Source organism: Varanus komodoensis, unplaced genomic scaffold (genome assembly GCF_004798865.1).
Source record: "Varanus komodoensis strain SLA01 unplaced genomic scaffold, ASM479886v1 scaffold12, whole genome shotgun sequence".
NCBI lineage: Eukaryota > Metazoa > Chordata > Lepidosauria > Squamata > Varanidae > Varanus > Varanus komodoensis.
The window spans coordinates 24,231,904-24,254,304 of NW_025335349.1; the positions used below are offsets into that span (position 1 = coordinate 24,231,904).

The following is a 22,401-nucleotide window of genomic DNA, read 5'->3' on the forward strand; positions in this document are numbered from 1 at the left end:
CACGCTCACGCTCACGCTCACGCTCACGCTCACGCTCCAAGTGCCCACGATCTCACTCTGAGCTTTGGAGCCTCTCTCATCAGGGATCCGCAGACCCGAGCAGGGAGACCAGTTCGCACAGGGTGATCTCTCCTCCAAAACCACCAGCACCACAATCTGCTTCTCAAATGACTCCAAGAGTGGCCCCCACTTCCAGAAGCCCCCCAGAGCCATCACAACGCCTTAGAAGCCCCCCACCCCCTGGCGCTGGCCCTCCCACCTGCCATTCTGTTTCAAGCCCCACAGTCCTCTAAGTAACCCCGCTCAGCCACAAGCTCTCCTCTAGCACTCCGAAAGGGCAATTCCCCCGCCTCCACCGCCCAGCCTCGCTCTCCCTCCCCTTACCCTTTCGCCCCACCGCCAGCCCGGGCATGCGGGTGGGGTGGGGATCGGGCGCGACCCCGTCTCTACAATGGAGGCCCCAGCACCTTTTGCGCATCCTCCCGCCCGACACGGCCCGGCCCGGCCCGGGGCCTGCTATTGTTGGGTGGCGGAGGCGGATCCGGGAGGAAACTCACGGCTCGGAGCTCCGCCTCATCCGTCCCCCACCTCGGCGCGACTCATCTCAGCCCAGACCCCTCCTCGTCCATACATCCTTCCTTTCCTCGGCCCATCCGTCTGAAGGTGGATTTCTAAATTTCCAGATTCAGCTGCTGTCATCTCTCGCCCTATTGAAAAAGGAGGACAGATGCCCATCCAACGCTATCCAAAGCAACAACTAGTCCCCACCTTATTAACTGGAGAAGACTAATTCTACTGAAAAAGAAAAAGAATACAATAAAGGGATTTCAACCCAGCTCCCCCACCCTCAACAACAGATTGTTTGGGCACATCGGTCAGTTCAGTTTAGCAGGTACTTTCTGGGGGGAATGAAGAGAAACTTACAGATCCAAGAGCCATTCCAAGACTCAGATTGTGGAGACAGGAAAGCTTTTCCAATTCATTATTTGCAGGGGAACTGCATACATATCTCCTGGAGTACTATCTCTGAAGATACTTTGCCCCAAAATGGTGTTTTGGACCTAACAATGTGGACACTTCCTACTGCACAGTTTCCAATGGGCACTAACATACGTGGGGCAGCGCCACTGTTATTTTTGGGGTTTATATCCTGGTGATGTTTGTAAATTCAGACTGCATCTGTAGCTCCAAACTGGAGGGGAGCGGAGAGAATTACAAACCAGCTCCAGCTTTCTAGAGAAATTAAAAAAAAAACAAAAAAAACACCAATCCCTGTCAAAACATTCTTTCAGATGAAAAAAAAAAAAACCCAGAAAACTCAATTCTCCTTCCCAATCAGTTTCCTAAGATGAGAAGTATTGCTTTTCTTTCATGTCCTTAAAAATCAATTACAAGTTGTGTGTATGCACATTTCAGTCAGTTCTAAGGGAGAGAGATTCCTGCTATGCTTTTGCCTGATTTTCCTCTTTCAGGCCAAGTTTTTAATAAATAGTAAATGTTTATATGTTTAGGCCGCACCTCAAAGAATGCTTACTGTGGAGTAAAGCCCATCTAGCTCAGGGACCACTTTCTTCTGAGTAAGCATACTTAGGACTGCACCACAGATGTGTAATTTAGATCATAATGCATCACATCAATGAAGTTGCTTCCTTTTAAGGCGGGGCAGTTCATGCATAAATCTAGCAGTGAGGGACTTACCGGCCTTGCTACAGATGCTACCAGCTTGATAACAGTAAGCTAAAAAAATAGCAAGATAATTGTACTACCGGTATGAAGCACCTTTTGTGAGTGGAGTTTAAGCACACACACCTCTTCCTTCTACACTTCTAGATGAAAGCAGCCTTGTGGTACTGTGGATCAGGGATGGAAGGTGCGCCACAGTTACATATTTGGAACAAGAACCAACCATTTGCCTGACACTACTGGTTCCATCTGACCAGGATGCCAGAATTCTTGAAAACAGATGTTTCCTAAATTCTGTTTATGTTTATTAATCCAGGATAAATCAGTAGGCCCTTTGTATGGTTCTTCTAATAACTGCAGCAGAATGAGAAAACTGAAGCAAGATTCTTTTAACACCTACAGCGTTACTTTTTGAGGGTTACATTCCGTCAAACCACTACTTTCTTTAATACATCACCAAACTGAATTTTAAAAAGGACTAGATACCCCAAAATAAAAAGGAGTTAAAAAATTCTCCTTTCTGTCTCTCTAATTCTAAAAGGCACCCATCTGTTAGGACTGTTCAGCCAGGGTTGGGCAGAGGAGCAGCCACTTTCTCAGCCGTAAGCAGCGGTAGATTACATGGTGTCCATGGACAACAGTGCACTGGCAGAAAACTTACTTGCAGCTCACCACAATATTCTTTTCCTTACCAGCTTACCAGCTTTTCTGTTGAAGATTCAGATGAGTTATTTAGTGTGATGGGGTTTCTACCCTTGATTTTGGGTAGGTTATTTGTCTGTTCTTAACCACTCCTGCCAGTCAGGATGAAAGACAGGGTGGCAGCTGTCTCTAACCTCTTTTCCAGCATGGGAAAAAAATTCACATGGATTCATTGCTGCTTCTGTTGAAAGAGCCTGAAGCAGGAAAAAAGGGCTGCAGGGTCCTGCATGTGCTTGGCTAACCCAGACATGTCAGCCATGCCACAGCAGAAAGCTCCACAACCAGCCAGGGAGGGCCTCTGTCTCTGTCTGCACAAGAGGGCCTACAGCCCCATCCAGAGACCATAGGACTGAATCCTAAATGGTCTTGAGTATATAGCCTTAAACTACCATAATTGTTGTTAGACGCGAAGTCGTGTCCGACCCATCGCAACCCCATGGACAACATTCCTCCAGGCCTTCCTGTCCTCCACCATCTCCCGGAGTCCACCCAAGCTCACACCAACTGCTTCAGTGACTCCATCTAGCCACCTCATCCTCTGCCATCTATTGTTCCCAGCATTAGGCTCTTCTCCAGGGAGTCCTTCCCTCTCATTAGGTGGCCAAAGTATTTGAGTTTCATCTTCAGTATCTGGCCTTCTAAAGAGCAGTCAGGGTTGATCTCCTCTAGGACTGACCGGTTTGATCGCCTTGCAGTTCAAGGGACTCGCAGGAGTCTCCTCCAGCACCACAATTCAAAGGCCTCAATCCCTTTACACAGTATTTAAATATCCAGAAAAACATAATTCAAAGTACCAAAACCTCTATCTTGTGTAGAGAAATTTTTGCAAGAGTAGAACAGCATTGGTACTTTCATCTCAGAAGGCTTCTCATAGCTAGTTTTATGCCATCATCAGATGGCTGAAATGCAAATCAATCTTCTCTATTCTTGTTGATATTTTTATTGATTTACCAAAACACATATTTTGGTGGTATGCAGGAGTCACAGATTACTATTCTGCACTATTTTCTTGGTAGCTGGACATTACTGGGGACATTTATGCAAAGGAACCCAAACCAAGCTATGATCCTTTGCAAAAAAAATCAATTTCAGTTTTAATACATGCATAAAACTGAAACAAAGAATGAGTGATCTCTTAGAGAAGGAAAGATGGGAAACCATTATGTTAATTCTTTACTGGACCAATGCCTTGGTCAAATAGCATGCAAGTGTTCAAGCACATAACTGTTTTTCCAGTACAAACAAAAAGCAAAAGTACATTGAATTAGTAACAGCTAAATCTTAAGAAATGCATTTCATATGGCTATGTAAGTCAAAACAGCAAACACTTCATCTGCAACAAGGAGACAATACTTGACAACTTCTGCACAGTGGTTTAAACAATGGCTTAAACCACCAAGAATGTTACAGTCACATAACATGTTTAATCTCATCATGGTGGGGAGGCAGCAGTGGGGAAGGAAGGAATAGATCACGGCTGTGTATTTTAATTTCCAGACTTTTCCCCCTAACATTTTATGAAGTATATATACTCTTTTGCAGCCAAATGGTTAAGGAAGTTAGAAATTTGGCAATCATATCTAAAGAATTGTAAAACTACAGGCAATAGAAGTCTGGTTACTGGTAAATAAGGCTTGAGAAAAGAGTTGCATCTTCAAGGATTGTCTGCTTGTGCTCATTGGATGGCAATGACAGGTCATCAGATTAGCGAAAGCTCCCATTTTATTCCCATACTCATGATGATGCTATGGATTTGAGTGAGTTTGAAATGCAGAACTATACGTGCCCGTGGATTCTTTTTATATTTGTTTTTAAGTCAGGGATGGCAAGTGGTTTGGTTGGCATTATTCTAATATCAAGAATGTAGAACCGATTGTGAAGCAGGGAATACCAGCAACAGGAAGATAAAAGATATAACATGTTTGCCTTGCTACCCATGACCATCTAAAGGGGGCTCCCAGAAGACCATTCAGTCCAGCATATAAAATTACCTAGCTGCATCACATTAGGTGCACTGTATGGCCATGAAAAGCCATAAGTGGCAGGCATACACCTCTTTGTCTTTTCAATGAGGATCTGGGGGCACAGGATGTGGAAAATAATGGTAGAGATGCAGCCGCAGGCATTGAAGCAACCAAACCAGCAACATTTCTATTCAAACTGCTGCATCCCATTCCAAGAAAAATCATAACAAGCCTCCCCATCACACCTGGCACTCAGCAAGAAAAGGGTTATGTGCAATAATTCATGACCTATGCCTAGTAATGAGCAGGGTCTCACCCACACATTATTTTTAAAACTACAGCTTAGAGAAGAACCTAGAAAGCATTAAGCATTTCAATAGGACACACACCATGAGGCTTTATCAGGGTCACAGCTTAAGCTTTAATGACACTCACCCCAAGAAATTTACCATCAAAGAAGATTTGTCATTACTTGCAACAACCAAGTGCAACAGATGCCATTAAAAGTCATGCATCCCAGAGCAGAAAGAGCAATGTCACTACAGAACTATAAACCATACTTGCCTTCCTATTGTACTCTGAACATTGATGCTATATTTTTTAATAAACCATAGGTAATTAAAAAGTTTGTGCCTGGTGAAAAGCCATCCCCTACTCGGAAGACTCTAATCTATTGAGGGCTGGGTGTTCCACTCCTGAAAATGTTGACAAGAAGACTAGGACAGTGGCGTTCAAGCTCCCTACTTTGAGGAAACTCTTCATGTTGGTTTGCCAGCCATGGAGTCCCTATGTGCTGCAAAGTGTTGGGAGAAGTGTCCCAAAGAACACACTCAGATCATGTGGGAGCGAACCTAGCCACTGTAACTCACATTCCGTGCACACACCAGGATAGCCAAGCTTACAGGAGAATCTCTTTGCTGTTACAGATACTCTCACTGAGGGAAACCCAGGGCTATAAGTACAGTATGAAAGCCATACCCCCAAGAGCAAGGCATCACCTCTACTTGCCTCTCTTTCTACCACGAAGAAACATAAGACTGCAGGAAACCATAGAAAACACACCAAATGGTTGCTGAAAATGGCATAGCAGGAATTAATGCTGCTAAAATACAAGCCACAGTTTTACCCTAGTGCTTCATAAGCAAACCTCAAAGACCCCCTTGGAAGATTTACATTGATTTACCATTGCTGCAATCTCATTCATTCCCCGAATGTCATGTCGAGGTTAGCCATGTTGATTCAAAACTTCTTTGCTTACTTGTTTTGGTTTTAAAGCCTATTGGTGCATCAGTTTCTCTCTCACTCTCTCTCTCTGACACTTGAGCTACAGTCACTTGGCAGAGGAACCCATGGAGGGCTATGTTTCTTAATGTTGGCAACCCAAGGGCTTCAAGACATGCAGATGGTGAGACCTGATGAAAAACATTAACCAAAATGTCTTTCCTGACACTGGGGCAGATTGCCAGAGAGATCAAATTCCTGCTTCACTTAGGAATTCTCATGCAACCTGGCTAGGCCATTTACACTGCAGGTGCAAAAATTACCAGTCTCCTTTAAGCCTTGCTTTTTTAAAAAGCTAGAGAGCTTAGGGTGGCGGCTTTCAGAACAACAGCTCCGAGTGCTACCAGCCAAAAGGCACTGTGCAGTTATTCTGTCTTTTCCTCCTTAGTAGATTCTTTTGTGTGTTGTGGGGAGGGGGGAGCAGGAAATAAGACAGAAGAAGTGCTAAGAAAACACAGGAGGATTGCAAATGGATTATGATGCCTAGATTCTTCCCTACCCCAGACAAAATTCAGTGAACAAAGCAGTGCGATATCACAATAAAAACTTGTCTGGTCAGCTGGGCTGATCAAAGCCAGCAGGTAGCTTTTGCCCACCTCATTCCCTCCAAAAGTTTCAGACTATAACTCATCATATCCTGCACAGTGGGAGTTGGATTCCAGCACATTCGGAAGGCACCAAGTTGGAGGATGCGACAGAGGTACAGCAAAGAAATTAGAAAAATAGAGTGCAAGTTGTGTCTTGCTGTATAAAATGAGAGTATATACAGCAATTAAAAGACGCTTGCTCCTGGGGAGGAAAGCTATGGCAAATCTAGACAGCATACTAAAAAGCAGAGACATCACCCTGCCAACAAAAGTGCGTATAGTCAAGGCTATGGTTTTCCCAGTTGCAATGTATGGCTGTGAAAGCTGGACCATAAGGAAGGCAGAGCGCCAAAGAACTGAGGCCTTTGAATCGTGGTGCTGGAGGAGGCTCCTGCAAGTCCCTTGGACCGCAAGGCGATCAAACCGGTCAGTCCTAGAGATCAACCCTGACTGCTCTTTAGAAGGTCAGATACTGAAGATGAAACTCAAATACTTTGGCCACCTAATGAGAAGGAAGGACTCCCTGGAGAAGAGCCTAATGCTGGGAACAAATGAAGGCAAAAGAAGAAGGAAACAGCAGAGGATGAGGTGGCTAGATGGAGTCACTGAAGCAGTCGGTGTGAGTTTAGGTGGACTCCGGGGGATGATGGAGGACAGGAAGGCCTGGAGGAATGTTGTCCATGGGGTCGCAATGGGTTGGACACGACTTCGCAACTAACAACAACAACAACAACATAGACCAACAGAGAAAGCCATTGTGAATCTTCTCATCCAGACATATTCCCAAACCAGTGAAGAAATGGAGTTTAGGTCACCCTATCTCACCCCAGTGAGAAACACTCTGTTATTCACTCCTACAATTCAGCTGTATGAAACTGCCAGCATGTTTAAAAAATCTCCACAAAGTCTTGATTCACAAGGTGCCTCTGGCATTCATAGTAATGGGAGTGTCCCACCAATCCGATGGTTTAGAAAACTGTGCAGAACAGCAGAGGGGGGTGGCAGGAGTGGCAAGATAATTAGAACCAGATGAGTTTGCTGCTTTGAGCATGATTCAGACTAGCCCTCAACACTTCCCAGGCCAAAATTCAAAAGTGGTGGTGAAAAAGGAGGACATCTGTTATCCTACATGGCGGCGGGAGATGAAGGAAAAGGGAGGACAGAAGTGTACAGTGAGAAAGGGCATCACAAAAACAAAAGAAGGCTTGGAGTCAAACATCAAGATTGAGAATGAAATTTAAAAGTTCCTAAAAGTTTGAGCCCTGTGCACTGATGCTTTCTATACACAAAACAAATGGTCCAGGTCAGATGATGCAAGATCTTAATTTACCCATGGGTGTTGCCATGTTGTGCTGAGCATCCAAGCGCCCAGCTTGCAGTGGCTTGTCATGCCATGTGAACTAAGGCAGGAGTCAATTTTCAGTTAACCAAACCTCAAATAGCCCATGGCTTATTTCAGGGTTATTTGAGAGTTGTCTAACCCTCAACTGGGTTCGCATGACAGAATACATAGTGGCAAGCTGGACACCATGTAAAAATAATGCCTGGTGTGATACTACAACCCCTTACATCACAGTGGGCTGTCACATCCTGGAAACTAGGTATTATATATTTTAGGAGTATATAAAATAGATATACTTAAATTACTAATCTAGATAATTTCAGTGGAGGTAAATGGGGAATTAGACTGAAGGGAGAAGAGGCTGGAAGAATTAAAAGGAAGAGAGGTGTATTGTGGGAAATGTGATGCCAGCACTTCTAGAAAGAGTACAGGTGTCCTATTTGGAGAGGTAGCTATGTCTGCTGGTTTTGCCTCAATAGATAAAATATTTTGTGGCATCTGAAAGGCTGAGAAATGTATTAAGGCTCACATATTTCAGTATACTCCTATAGCCATTTCTCCCAGGTGCCAATGCAGGCAAGGGGTATAAGCCACTGGAGACTGCAATGCAAGGAAGTGGGACTTGTCTGCCCAGCCCTACAACATCCCTTCCATCACAAGTTCTAAAAATCTGATTCTGTAAAGAAAGCTAAAACTGATAGGTGCATGTGCCCAGCAGCTTTGGGATAAAATGCCACGCTGCAGTCACAACAATGTACATGCCCCATGCCCTTGGCAGAAGCACATTGGACTGCTAGCCTCTTCTGAAACAAGGAAGCTGCTTTTCTCCCGAGAGGATGAATGCAGCAGCGTCAAGCAACACCCAGCCAAGGGCTGGAGGGCACAAAGAATTCTTTCATGTCATTTCATTTCCTGACATGTCCCGGTGTGAATCACAAATATGTTTTCTGCACACACTAAGCACTGCTTCCATCAAGTACACATATGCCTTCTTGCTTAAGGCTTACTTGTCTCTTGCAGTGAAGAATTCATTACTCAAGATAGTCCCAACAAGATAAGAATTGCCATGCTGAGTCAGACCAGCAGTCCATCGAACTCAGCAGGTTTTTTCTGCAGACAGACAGTGGCCAGTCAGCTACATCTCAAGGGCAGTGCTCAAGCACTCTGTTGTTAATGCCCAGCAACAGTCAGACACCCTCTTCATCTTATTCTGTTGTTGTTGTTATATTTCTATGCTGCCCAATAGCTCAAGCTGTCTGAGATGTTCTCAACAACAGATATTTATTTATTTTTATATCACCCAATAGCCAAAGGCTCTCTATAAATAAATAGAATACAAGGGGAAAATACAGGAACTATAAACCATAATACTGATGCAATATAAAATTTAAAAGCCAAATTTAAAAAGCTACAATAGCTTACTCAAAGTAAGTCACAGGACCTGTTAAGCAGTTGACATGATGTCCCCATATAATATAAAACTCACTAAATGCCCTGTTATAAAGGACTGCCTTAATCCACTGCCAAGAGGATATCAAGGGTGGGGCCAAGCAGCTCTCAGAGGGAAGCTTGTTCCCCACTGGGGGCCACTACTGAAAAGGCCCTTCTTCTTGCTACCCCTGTACCTCTCTTGGAGGTGGTAATCCAAGGCAGACCCCTATCCATAGTTTGTGGTTAGGAGAGGCTTTCTGTCTTAACAAATTCTAGTTCATTTAGCAATCCTTTTTGTTACCTGGCCATCAACTACATATTATGGAAATGAAATCCACAGATTTTCAAGGCATAAAACAATAATCTCTCTTGCAGTTCAATGAATGAGATATGGTACCGCAGCCCTTCAGAACAGAAGCAAAGTGCCTTTACAGAGGAATATGAAGGTGCAATTACTAAGGGTCCCAAGCAGAAATTGGCCAAAGATGCAAGTGAATTATTTAAATATTAAAGAGAAGATAGAAGCTGCTTAACCAAGATGTCAGCACTGCATATTTTGGAAAGTTCTGCAGCAGGAAGCAATTTAAGCAAAAATGCCCACTCAATTTGTTTGTAAACCTGGGTCCCAAACATTCAAAGCTACACATGAGGAGGAGGACTTGCAAAAGGACAATCATCCCCAAGCATAAACTGCCAAGATCGTGTCTGGATGCAAAATAAAACAAAAGCATCTGTCGCCAACTTTGGAATGCCCAGACACAACAAGGAGTGCAGCAGCAAAAATAGATGCAGAGCCCCAGGCAAGGATGTAGCCGTTTATTTATAGCAGCAACGGGTCACTACAGCACGTCTACACACAGAACGATGGGGGAAGGGGAGCTGCAGGCCAGGAGAAAGAGAGAGTGCAGTGTGTACACAAAAACTCCCAACACACACACACACACACACAGACCTTTTATTCATGTAGTAACTCTCAACCTCCATTTTTGGTATTTATAGCCACTAACCCACCACAAAGCCTGCATGGGAAAAGCCTGCAAGAAGGCAAGAAATGATCACAGGGCTTTGGAGTGGGCAGTCAAAGGGGCTCGCATACCTTACCGCAATGATTTCAGGGCAGCCCTGAATTATCCACCTCGGAGAGGGGATCAAGGGCAGGTTTTGCTGGGGGCCTGCTGGGGGCCCACAGTCCAGCGGGGCCCCCTGACAAGAGCCCCCTGGAGCTACTGCTCCTCTTCACCATGGCTGCCAGCCTCTCACTCTGGCCCAGGCCCTGGTGGGGGTGCTGAGGAGGAGCAGGAGAGGCTGCGGCCTACTTGCTCCCTGATGCTTGGTGGACCAGCCTGTCGAGTGAGCCAAGCAACCACAAGAACAGATTCACTGAGGGAGGGGACCCATGACGGGTGCCATGCCCAGAGGCCTCAAAAGTCTGGAGCCAGCACTGATCCTTGCATTGGAGAGGGCGCTGGTTGACAGTGGAGATCTATACTTGGGGGTTTTGCTGGCATCTTAATGGCTGACTCAGTTGCCTGACATGTGACACCTCAGACAGGCCTCCTTGTGCTAGTCTTTGCCATTATCATTCTGATTTTGTCGGACCAGTTATACCACAATATTTTTACGTTGCTTCCCCCCTCCACCACCTTTTATGTTACTTTTTAATATTTTTCTGTGGGCCAAACTTGCAGTACAGCTCGGGGGGGGGGGGCAGGTTGCTTTCGTAGGGGAACGAGCACTGCCATGAAGTGTCCTGTAAGGCTTCAGCAGGGCAAGTCGCAGGCGGTAAGCCCAATGGGCCATCAGCCGCTTTCCTGCCTTCTGCAGTCCTGGCACCCCATGGCTTCTTTTGCTCTCTCTGACCTGCCCAGTGACCTGGAGAGCTGAGGGAAGGCTGCTTCTCCCTCTCATGTGAAGCACAACCAACTGAAAACGCAGTCATGTACATGTCTACCCGATAATAAATTACATTGCATTCAATGGTGCTTACTTTTGGGAAAAACCGCATGGAAGAGGGTCTGCATTCACTGTCAGGCATTGCTTTTGGGTGAAGAGGAATGGAAGTGCTGATTTGGCTGGCTTCAGCCCAGGTGGGAAAATACCACACCACCTTCCTTGCTTCTCTCACCTCCTTCTCAATGATTTTTTTGTGAGAAGAGCTAGCAGTTTCCTTTTTCCCCCCAAAAAAACTCTCTGCTCATTAGTTCCTTGCACACAGCTAATGAATGAAAACACACAACAACAAAGAACTCTCTTACAGGGAGCCATTTCCGTGCACACCCCTTTGCTCCCATTTCTCCTGCAATTGCATTTGTGTGTGATCCGGGATCAAATTTGCAACAGAGCAGAGCAGACCCTGTGCTGCATTCATCAGCATGTGCCCCAACAGTGGTAAGTGTGCTTTGTGTTCCCTGATCAGTGGAAGGATCTCTAGTGTAGACCCCCTTCAAGAAGCCGCATGACAAGTTCATTACAGAGCTGAGATGTGAACCAGCAGATTAGCCTATTCTACCTCTCACGCATCTCTCCCCTGCTTTCACCACCATGCCAATGTAGGATCCGTCCTCTACCAGTTCCACTGGCTTCCAGTAGAAGTCCAGGCCCAATTCAAGGTGGTGGTTTTGACCTATAAAGCCCTAAATGGCTTGGGACCAGGATACCTGAAGGAACGTCTCCTTCCTTATACGCCCGCACGCCTCTTAAGAACTGCAGGAGAGGCCCTGCTCTGGGAACCCTCGCTGAAGGAGGTAAAAAGGACATCTACTTGGAGTAGGGCCTTCTCTGTGGTGGCGCCCAGATTGTGGAATGCACTCCCCAGAGAGGTTTGCCTGGCACTGAGCCTATATTCTTTTCAGCGCCAGGTCAAAACCTTTTTATGCAAGCGTTATTTTAAAAAATAGTATTTTAATGGTTTTAACAGTCGCTTTTGATTTGATTTATTTTTATTGGCTATATATTGTTTTATTATATTGTGGTATTTGATTGTTTTATTGGATTCTGATTTTAATGTTGTAAGCCGTCCTGAGATGTTATATATGAAGGATGGCATATAAATGTTTTAAATAAATAAATAAATGTGCACCCTGTTTCAGCTCCTTGGCCTGCTTTGCCATTTGTTTTTAATTGCATGTTTGCCTTCCCCCTTTCCCCAAGGAACTTGGAGTGGCACACTTTCCACTCACACACCCGTCCTCGCAGCAATTGATACTCACAACTAGACAGCAAGGATTATTGACTGACCTGGGGCACAGAGTTCACTTTGTGGGTCAGCATTGAATTGAACTTGGACATCCCTGGCCTAAGACCAGTGCTTTATCTGCTACCTTGCCCTGTTGAAGCCAGCCTTTTCATTCTCTATCAGGGTCAGGATTCAAGCTCTTGCTGTGCCCTCCTGCGCTGGAGTAAGATTTCCTAGACATGACTTCAGCAATGTGAGCAGAGCAAAAACAGCACTGCCCCATGTGGCTAGAACAGCACTGGTGTAAGACCCATGAACCATCACCCCAGCTCAAGTTTCATACATATCAAAGAAGTTCAGCAGAGAATATGTTTTGTAACCCCCAGAGGATAATAAAAAGGAATGGTGAGAAGCTGACAATGCATTTGTCATGAAGACAGGGAGAGTGTACTCCAGGCTTGGTGGATGGCAATTCACATGGACGTCTAGCAGTGCCCCACTATTAAGAGCTAAGCTGCTTGCTCTGAGGCACAGGCCAAGTTTTGTGCTCACCACAAAATTGTTCCCATATGCAACACTGGTTTGCATGGGAGGAAGTATTTGCTTGTGCTTATGGGAAAAAACAAGAGATGCACCGCTGGGTAAGGATTAACATTTTTTAAGGTTGATAGTCAGATCACTGGTCCATCTAGCCCAGGGGAGAACAACTTCCAATGCTGCAAATGTTATTGGCAACTCCCATCATTCCCACCCATTGTCTGTGCTGGTTGGGGCTGCTGGGAACTAGAGGCCAATCATATTTGGAGAGTCACAGGTTCTCCATGCCTGGTCCACCCCGACTGGCAGCAATAGCTGTCCAGGGTTTCAGAAAGGAGTCTCTCCCAGACTTGCTTGGTGACTTCAGGTATTGAACCCAGAACCCTCTGCAGGCACAATATGGACTCTGCTACTGTGCCATGGCTTTGCCCTGGGTGACTTCCGCCAGTAAACAAGAACAAGCAAACAAAAAAGCCTGCTCTTATCTGTGTATCTCCATCCTGGGTTCTGCTTCTTGGTCACACTGAAGCAGCGGTATGCAACCTGCCACTCACTCTGTCTTTTCACCTACAACTCCCATCAGCTCTCAGCAGCAAAGTTAGTGATGAGGGATGCTGGGAGTTGTTGTCCAAACATCTGGGGGACCACAAGCTGTCCACAAGCTTGTAGGAAACAACAGGCAGTTGATTGTTGGAAGCTGCTGATGAGACAGGCACACTGCAGAGCCCCCGCCCCCGCCCCAAACATTGTTGCTTCCACATGTGATTGAACAAAACTGAAGCCTGGATAATAATAACTTCTAGGGAACCCACAGAGACCAGAGCTCCTATGCACCCACACAGTTGGAACACTGGCCTCCCTATCAGCAACATCCTCCTCTCCATTGTCATCACGCCCAGACCAACTGCACCGTGTGTCCGATCCTTTCCTCATGGCTTATCCTCCCCTCACTCTCTTACCACACCCAGCCAGTCAGATTTGCCAAGACAGTTAACAGCCAACCTAGATTCCTCTCTGGTTACACAGCACATATTGCAGAGCTTTCTCCCCAAGTTACCCCTTGCATAACCAAAACCAAAACAAAACAAGAAACTCGATGAGAACATCTGTAAGGCACTTCAGTTAAGGTCCTTAACTCCCAGACCTAGGTGGGATCCTTCAATGTTCACATATATCCATTACAAGCAGATCAAAAGCAAGCTGTTCTGGACTAAAGAGCCTGCAGAGCAGATAGCTCAAACAAGTTAATCAAGCCACATACTACTTTCCCTTCCTCCACTTTCCAAGTTGTACGCTGCAGAGAAAAGGCAGTCTCCATTGCTCACACACAGAACCAAAATAACTTTACTTAAATTGCAAAGAAAGTAGAATTGTTTTCTTGAGTATGGGCCAAAAATCCAGCGAACAACTTTTTCTGTAAAGGGAAATTTTTAATTGAAAGAACAAATCAAGCCCAACCAACATTTAATTGGGATTGTTGAGTTGGCCTAATCCACTCTGTGAATTTGGAATAAATATTAGGTTAGCTGTTTAGAAAAGTATGGTGCTGCCCTTTCTTAGCCTTCTCCGACCTGTTACCCTCCAGATATTTTGGACTCCAGCTCCTAGCATTCCTGGCTGTTGGCCCTGCAGGCTGGGGCTGCCTATATTGTGGGAAAGAGACAGGCTTGAACAGTGGCAGCACTGCTGTTGAAAAGGAAACGTTGCTGCTCTTCCTCTTGCCAGCCTCAGGGAGCAGAGCCCGGAGCCTTTCTCGTGCACTCTGAGCCATCCCTGCAGCCCTCCCCTCCACAGGCTTTCGTTAAGCCAGCCCCAGAGTCTGGGTCTCTTGTCCCTTGTTCTACCATTTCCCAGCCCATCCCACCCTGCAACTGCAGCAGGAAATGGCACCACATCAACTACAGACCAGGGGAAGTGAGGTGCTGTCTGTGAGGAAAAGGAAAGCCAGCAATTGTGCACAGAACAATGGTATGAAAGGAAAGTGCCCCCTTCCCCCCACGCTGGCCAACAGCCTCAGAGGGTACCAGGATTATGGGGTTGGGAAGGAAGCAGGGTGCCCAAGTTCCAGTGACCTACCCAAAGGGATGTGGAGCCATTCCCTCCCTCCTCCTCTATTCTGGCTTCTGTCATCTAGGAGAGAGTCAACATGCAGACTCAGCCCAACCAGCTGCAACGTGGCCGCAAGACGGGAGTGGTTTGCAGAGTGTTTTGAGCACCTCACAAACAGACCCCAACTAGCACAGACAGGCCTCAAAAGTGAAGCTGGCCAGACCCAATGCCCAGCTTGAATTCTAGATGCAGGGAAGAGCCAATAACCTGGCCTTAACATGCTCTAGATCAGCAGTTTCCAAACTGCATGTCACAAGAAGGTGAATTAAATAACTAAGTGCCTCCAGGGATTCCACATTATCAACCCACAGAAGAGGTTGCCTGGGGCATCTGAGTGTGTACTCCGCCTGTTGCTCCCTTCCAGTCAGCCTCTGCTTGGTGGGGGGGGGGGTGACTGAGCAACTGAGATGTTCCCAATAAAGAAACACAGGAGAATAACACACCCCTAGAGGTGGCTACCTGTTGCACCATTGCATGAGCCCCTGCTCCAGGCTCACCTCCTTCCAATCAGGCAGCCTGCCCATTTCTTCTCCTCTGTGAACTGGCATAGGCTTCTCCAAGCATTAATCATTTTACCCTAACCCATCTGCCAAATATTCTGACCTGACCTGGACAGCTGTTAACAACTGCACAATGCAATCCTACAAGTCCCACTAAATCCAACGTGACTTAACTCTGTAAACATTCATAGGACTGTAGCTTTACTCACGCTCCAAAACCCATCAGTTTCCATTTCACCATAGGTATCTCGCACACCTTTCCCCAACATTCCCTGTCTAGCACAGTTCAATCTCCAAGTAGGGAGTGGATTTCAAATCAGAGGGAAGCACTGGTTGACCACAGCTCAGTCAGTGACTTCTCCTCCCAGACTATGTCAAGCTTTCCACTTGTTTATAGAAAATAATTACTGTGTTGGATGCATCCAAGTAACTGAGAGTGAATAGCAATGGTGCAGGGACTGAATCACTCCCATTTTCTACTCAGTCAAAGAAAGTAAGACACCAAAGTCGCAGGATAGCAGAACATATTGCACCCAGATCAAATTGCATGTTTTGCACATGTGCAAGTAATCACTAGCTAGATATTTTTTCTCTTTGTCAAAACATGAATGCGCAGCCTAAGTGAGCACACTCTAGCACAGCAGGAAAAAAACTAGCCTACAGACTCGCCCCCATCTCCTAGCTTTCTACATGCAGCAAGTTGTGGTGTGTTTCAGTGAAAATCAGAAGGGCATCCTGTACCTGAAGTCTACCTGCTTTCATACATCAGGCCTCTACTGCCTCATTCAGAGGCATGGCCAGGTCTTGGCTTTATTGGTAGTTGCAGAAATCTGCAAAAAAACAGTGAAGAAGCTGCACTTTCTGCAAGAGCCCTGCCTATATTCAGATGCCTACTCCTGGGATGTGGGGTGATCCAGTTGGGCAGGGGAAGAAGAGGAAAATCCGGTATATCTGGGAACCAGTATGCCTTCTACCAGAAGTAGATCAGGGTCATCTCTATCTTGGATCCAACATCCCCATGAAAAGTAAATGCTGTTTCAGGTTCTCCTCAGAGAATGTTACTTGAATGTCACTGTTCCATTCCCATTGTTCCCACTGAATGAGTGGCGCTGTGGGCTGTATGTCTTGCAGGCTCAGAAGAGAGAGCTGATTTATACTCAAACACACACACACTTCTTCCTGGTGCAACTACTCTTGTTATCAGAGGAAAAAAGTGCTAATGATTTGGGCCAACAAGGTAGGCTAGTGCCATTCCCTAGTGCTCCAGCCCGGCTCTTCAGATACATTGGATGTCAGCCCCCACCATCCTCAGCCAGCAATTGCTAGGAGTGGTGGGAGCAGTAGTCCAGCACACCTGGGGTGTGTTGGCTTGGTGGTGCATGATGCCACAGCTTATGGAGTCCAAGTGTACCCACTAAGCCTTCTGCTGTGCTGCAGTGGTCTCCCCACCCCCTCCCAACCCCCACGCTGGATAGGGAGGAGACAGAAGCCCTGGCAGATGTCGGAGACAAAAGGAGGTCACCACTTAAGGCTCCAGATTCAGCAGCTGAGGATGTGGCTGCTACTCTGGCTGAGAAAAGCCACACACCGCCCCTCTGCTCTGCCAGAGCTCAAGAAAGAATCCAGGACTCCTAAGTCCCACTGCCTCACATGATGTGACTCTGTGCCCCCTCTTTAATGGGCACACTGAGGGAAACGAGAGTGTGAGGTGCCTCAGAATGGGCCCCAAAGACTTCATATGCTGTCTGCCCCACCTTGTCTGGCTGCATCAAGCACCATGTGATCCTTGTCCAACTCCTACATTCCCACAGCAAGTGCCGGAAGGGAGACGTTTTGACAGCCGTGGGTTCTCTTGAGGAGCACCTGCTGACCATTTCCTTGGCAAATAGGCATAAAGATAAACACACATGCCCCTTTTAGTCCCCCAAAGGCTCTGCAGTTAGATTGCTTGCCACCATTTTCAAAGTTTGCTTTGCTCGCCTCTCTTCCTCATTTCTAATCTTTCCCCTTTCAGGCATCCAGCCCTTCCTTTTAAAAGCCTTGGGTACACCGAACACACACATGCTGTTCCGTTTTCAGCAGGATACCAGAGGAAACCAACAGCAGACGGTTTCAGATCCGATGAAGGCCTGATTGCATACAGCTGCTCATGCCACAGTCTTTTGCATAGGGATGTCTGGGGAGCAGCCTCTGTGCCAAGCATCAGAGATCAGCAGGAGTAGTGGTTAAGAGCATGGGACTGGGACTCAGAGGATCTGGGTTCTAGTCCCCACTCAGCCATGGAGCCAACTGGGTGACTTTGGGCCAGTCACAGACTCTCAGCCCAACCTACCTCACAGGGTTGTTGTTGTGAGGAGAAGATGGAGGAGAATGATGTAAGCTGTCCTGATCCCTTTGTAGGAAAAAGGCAGGATATAAATCCAAAAATAAATAAATAAGTAAATAAAATATTTATTTACTTATTTATTAGATTTGCTTGAAACCTGCTCATTGGCATCATGCTCTCACAGCCAGGCTCACCTAAAGTTAAAGGAAGTTACCTTTTGGATGCCTGAATATTGCTGGTACCTTTTACACTGCAGGACATTTGGGTCCCACTCATTAGAATTTCCAAAAAGCCCCCATCTACATCTCTGTGTGTGTTGTGTGTACAGATGGTGACATAAACCAGGGGTCTCCTATAAGGCCTTGGCCCCTGGAGGTCACTGTATGCAGTCCTTTCCCAGGACTACCACCACCACCCAAAGAACAGCAGTTCCTACAACCTACTGCTTTAGAGAAATGAGGAAGACACTCTTTTAATAGACTGCACACATGCCCATCTTCAAATCCATCCAGACCAGAACACAGCCAATAATACACACATCTCTACCAACTGGGGATCACATTTCATGGATCTGATGAAGTCGGCTCTGGTCCACTAAAGTGAGATCTGCCAGTCTTTAAAGTGCCACAAGGCACTCTTTTGAGATAGCCTGTTTTGAGCTGTTCTGACAAATGATTTGTGTAAATGGCACTTGTTGAAGGATGGCGACCTTAGGCTAGACTCAATAATGCATCTTACACTGCTGCAGAGCAAGGATCCCATCTGCCCCTTCCATTAAGGCCATTTCACAGATTGAGAAAGCCAAGGCACCCAACATGGAATGACCTTGCCATGGCAAAAAAGTGCAGCCCACCCAGCCTCCTCCCACTGCTTCTCTCATTCTGTGGTCAAGACTGTCAAGGTGGAATAGGAGTACAAGAGCAGGTACACCCCTATATTATTAAGCAGCATTTAGGAAAAGAAAACAGTACCTGCTGCTTTATCTCAGTCTAATCTGGCTGGCTACAGTCCTTACTAGAGGTGGTGTTAGAGGACGGCTCACTGAGCTGAAGCCCCAAATCTTTCATCTGGCATCCCGTATCTCTGAGAGGTCACCATCTGCTCCATACGCTTGCTGAGATAAGAGTATAAGAGACCCAGTGATCTCTGCTGCATCTGATCCCCCTGGATAAGCTGGCTTTTTGCCCACAGATGGATCACCTCCTGCTGCCTCTCCCCCCAAATCTTTCTGCCTGAAGTTTTTAAAACAACTGAAATCAGATTTCCCTTCTTCCCTGTCCATGCATCCAGTCTTAAAAGTGTGTGTGTGTGTGTGTGTGTGTGTGTGTGTGTGTGTGTGTGTGTGTGAGACTGTAGAGACAGGATCTTTTAGAGCTGCAGAGAGACTTCAGAGAATATGTAGTGTAACCTTTGCAAGCCTGCACTTTTTTTTCTTTTTCTCTTGAAGGCTGGATCTTTTCGATTTTTAGTCCATTCCCTGATTGCTGCAGTCCTGGTACTCCTGTGGCCAAACATCCTCCCAGGAGCTGCTCCCAAAAAGAAAGCGTGCATTTGATTCGGTGTTATGCCTGCTTACCCTGAAGTCTGTCCAAATGCTCCAGGGCTTTCTTCCCAAAACATCTGCATTCCAGGATTACAGCTGCCACATTCTGTGCATACTTACGGAGAAGTAAGCCCTACTGAACTCACCGGGAGCTGCTCCCGAAATAGCCACCCTGTGCAGGGCTGCCGCCTTAAATCGCTGCCACGACAGGGCTGCTGCGGCAGGATTCGCTTTGCTCCGTGCTTGTCAACTCCTAGGCACCGCGGAGAACAGCCCGGGGGCTGTTTTTTTGGTTTTGGGTTCGGTTCTGTTCGTTTGCTTTAATGCACGATCTCATGAGGAAGGGGAAAACCCCAAGGTGATCGCAAAAAATGCTTGGACTCCAGGGGTTTCCAGAAGGAGCCCTGGCAAAGATGCTTTTGCCGAGAGCAGTACAAGAAGACTTCGGGCTTAAAGGGACAACTGCCTTCCGCCGAAATCCCCGATATCTATCTACGAGCCGAAGCCTGTTGCAAAAGACACACACTGAAAATGAAAGAATTCCGAGTCCAGGACTGAGCAGACCTCACCACGCTCGCTTTCGTGCACAGTTAGAGACGCTATAGTTGCTATTATAAATAACCGGGAGTCAGAAATCTCGGCCGTTCTATTAGAAATTAGCCAGGGACCTTACCAGAGCAGCGCCAGATCTACTTTCTGCTCACTGTGGAAAGGAAGCGAGGGCGGTTTGCTTGCACGGCTCTCTGCATTGGAGGTGGGGTTGCCTCCAGAGCCTTGCTGGCACGAAATCGCTAAGTGTTGGGAATCCGTAGCGGGCTCCTTAAAATCCATTTTCTTACCCTATCATATACGCAAATGAAACCAGCAATCTGATTTCGATTCACACTTCCTAGGAGTAAGGACTGCATGGGATTTACGTGTGATTACGCCTGCCAAGGAGGGCACTATGGAACAGTTTTCAACGCTATCGGTGCAGACTCGGTTCAATCTCCCCCTCTCGTTCTGGCTGGATCGATTCGCTGTACCCCCAGTTGTAACCCCAGTCTTTCAGCGGAAGCCATTCTAGCACCAAAGCGTTAAAGTCAGGCCGCCGCACAGCCAGGGATTTAAAGACACAGGCCTGCCTTCTCCAAAGGGACCCCCAGGGACTTTCCACTGCAGTCAGAGCGCAGACCGCGCTGCGCAAGGAGCTATCCTCCCTCCGCGCTGCCCTCCAGCCCCAAGGGCTGCATCCTGGCCTTCAACGTTTCGCCCTCCGTCCAAGCCTCACGCCATTGGCCCTCAAGAGTTAGAGGGGAAGGTCCGGAAAGAGACCTCGCTCGCCACCAGGAGCCCGCGAAAAGGGCGGCCGCAGACTCACCCAGGTGCCCGCGGCGAAGGGAGCTGTCACGACAGCGCTGCTTGCCCCGAAGGCCCCTCGTCCCCCGTCTCCATAGCCCGGTGAGGGGGCTGCTGCTGCAGCGAAGCTCGCCCTCGCCTCCAAGGCCACTTCAGGCGCGAGTGATGTCATGGCTTTAAAGGCGAGGGACTCCTCCTCCCTTCATCCTGACCCGCGGCAGCCAATGGGCGCTTGGTCCAAGCTTGCTTGGCGCCAGATGTTTCTCATTTCGGAGCGCAGCTTCTCGGCCTCCAAGGCTGAGCTCAGCTCGCTCTGTGCCGAGTTAGTGCGAGCAACCCCAGGAGAGCCGCCGCCGCCGCAGCTGAGCTTGGAGCATTCGCGCAAGCGGGACAGCTCAGGAACTCTCTTTAAGGACTGGGCAAGGGGCTGGGTTGCTCCGTGTTCCAGATACTTCCTGATCTCTTTTCCCCGCTGCACTCCGCGCCCACAGAAGTCATTTCCTTACTCTTCTGACCGAAACTGGAGCATTCGAGGGAGGGGGCCTGAAACCTCCATTTCCCCAGTAATTCAGCAGTTGAGGTGAATTATTTGAGGTGAATTGTTGAAGTACTGAACCGATTTACCTCCTCTCCCACCTGATGCCCTTCGGATGTCTTGAACGAAAATTCCCACCATTCCAGACCCATTGGCATATTAGCCTGGGCTGGAAGTTCCCAGCATCCTGTTCTGGTGAGGTCTGCTCCACTACAACTACCGTTGAAGTCAGCAGTCCTCCCATACTGCAGCGACCAACACTGTAAGGCTTACACATTAAGACTTAATGACAGATGGGACAGAGAACTGGGAAGCTGACCAGCTACTTGTAACTAGCAGTGTCCTCTGCCCAAAATAGGCTTGTGCGTTCTGTGAAAACTTCTCCACTTATGCTGAAGGAAAACTTGCAGACTTTCTAAACTGGATCCACAGCATTATTTCTGTGGGTTTATACGAAGTATGACTGTCTGCATCCAACCCTTCAAGGTCATTAGTGGAGTCTTGTGCCTAATATTGTGACCATTGTGCTATGCTATCTTGTATCAAACAACAAGTGGAAATTCATAGTGAAAATTGTCTTCAGAAAGACAAAACAGATCTGCTTTGCTCTGGTCCTCAGGAGGCTAATCTTGTTGTAAACCATCCCAAGATGCCAGTAAAAGGATGATCTATAAAAGCTTTAAATAAATAATTAAAACAACTTTGTTCAACCACTCTTTAGCTGCAAAATGTTAGCCATGTTGAGAATGGGCAGCACTGCTGTGCCATTGGCATGCTTTGGAGCCTGCTTGTTTTAATACAATAAAAAACAAAATAAGGTCAGTGTTTATCTAGTTCGCTACTCTGAGGGCTCTTTTGAGGCCCAAGGTAGGATATACATATCAACACAGAAAGGACTGCAAGCCACAGCTCTAAACTTCAACATCTGTGTCAAATTTACTTGGTAAACCATGCTCAGCTCTACTTTACACACAAAAGGTACTGTGCAGCAAACATAGCTGTGCAGATGGATTTATTTGTATTGTTGGGACCATCCTGCCCAGAAAGGGTAGGCCTTGAGCCAACTAGCAGCTTCTGGGATAAACTGGAAGTCCCTCTGTGGAAAAAACCTCAATCTTAAGAGTCAGAAAAGTGCCAGTTATGTTGCATAACTTCCCTCATTTAATGAGGTTGAAAGATAGGGCTGGGCTGCCTTTAAGATAAGCTTTTAACTGCGAAAGAAAATCATGTACGAAGAGATTATAAATTGAAGATAAACATTTTCACCTACACATTTGACCATGGTTAAAGGAAGGCCAGATCCTGAAGATGAAACTCAAATACTTTGGCCACCTAATGAGAAGGAAGG

At 46.8% G+C, this 22,401-nt stretch overlaps 1 protein-coding gene across 2 annotated transcripts in view; it reads right to left on the bottom strand.

The window, feature by feature from the left end:
- NCKAP5L (NCK associated protein 5 like) overlaps positions 1 to 20,617 on the bottom strand; it is a 41,639-nt gene extending 21,022 nt beyond the window's left edge. For both annotated transcript variants that reach the window (XM_044421880.1, XM_044421879.1), the window contains exon 1: positions 20,541 to 20,617. The gene's annotated coding sequence lies outside the window, so the exon portion shown is untranslated. The remainder of the gene's footprint in view (positions 1 to 20,540) is intronic.
- Between the last annotated feature and the right edge of the window lie 1,784 nt (positions 20,618 to 22,401).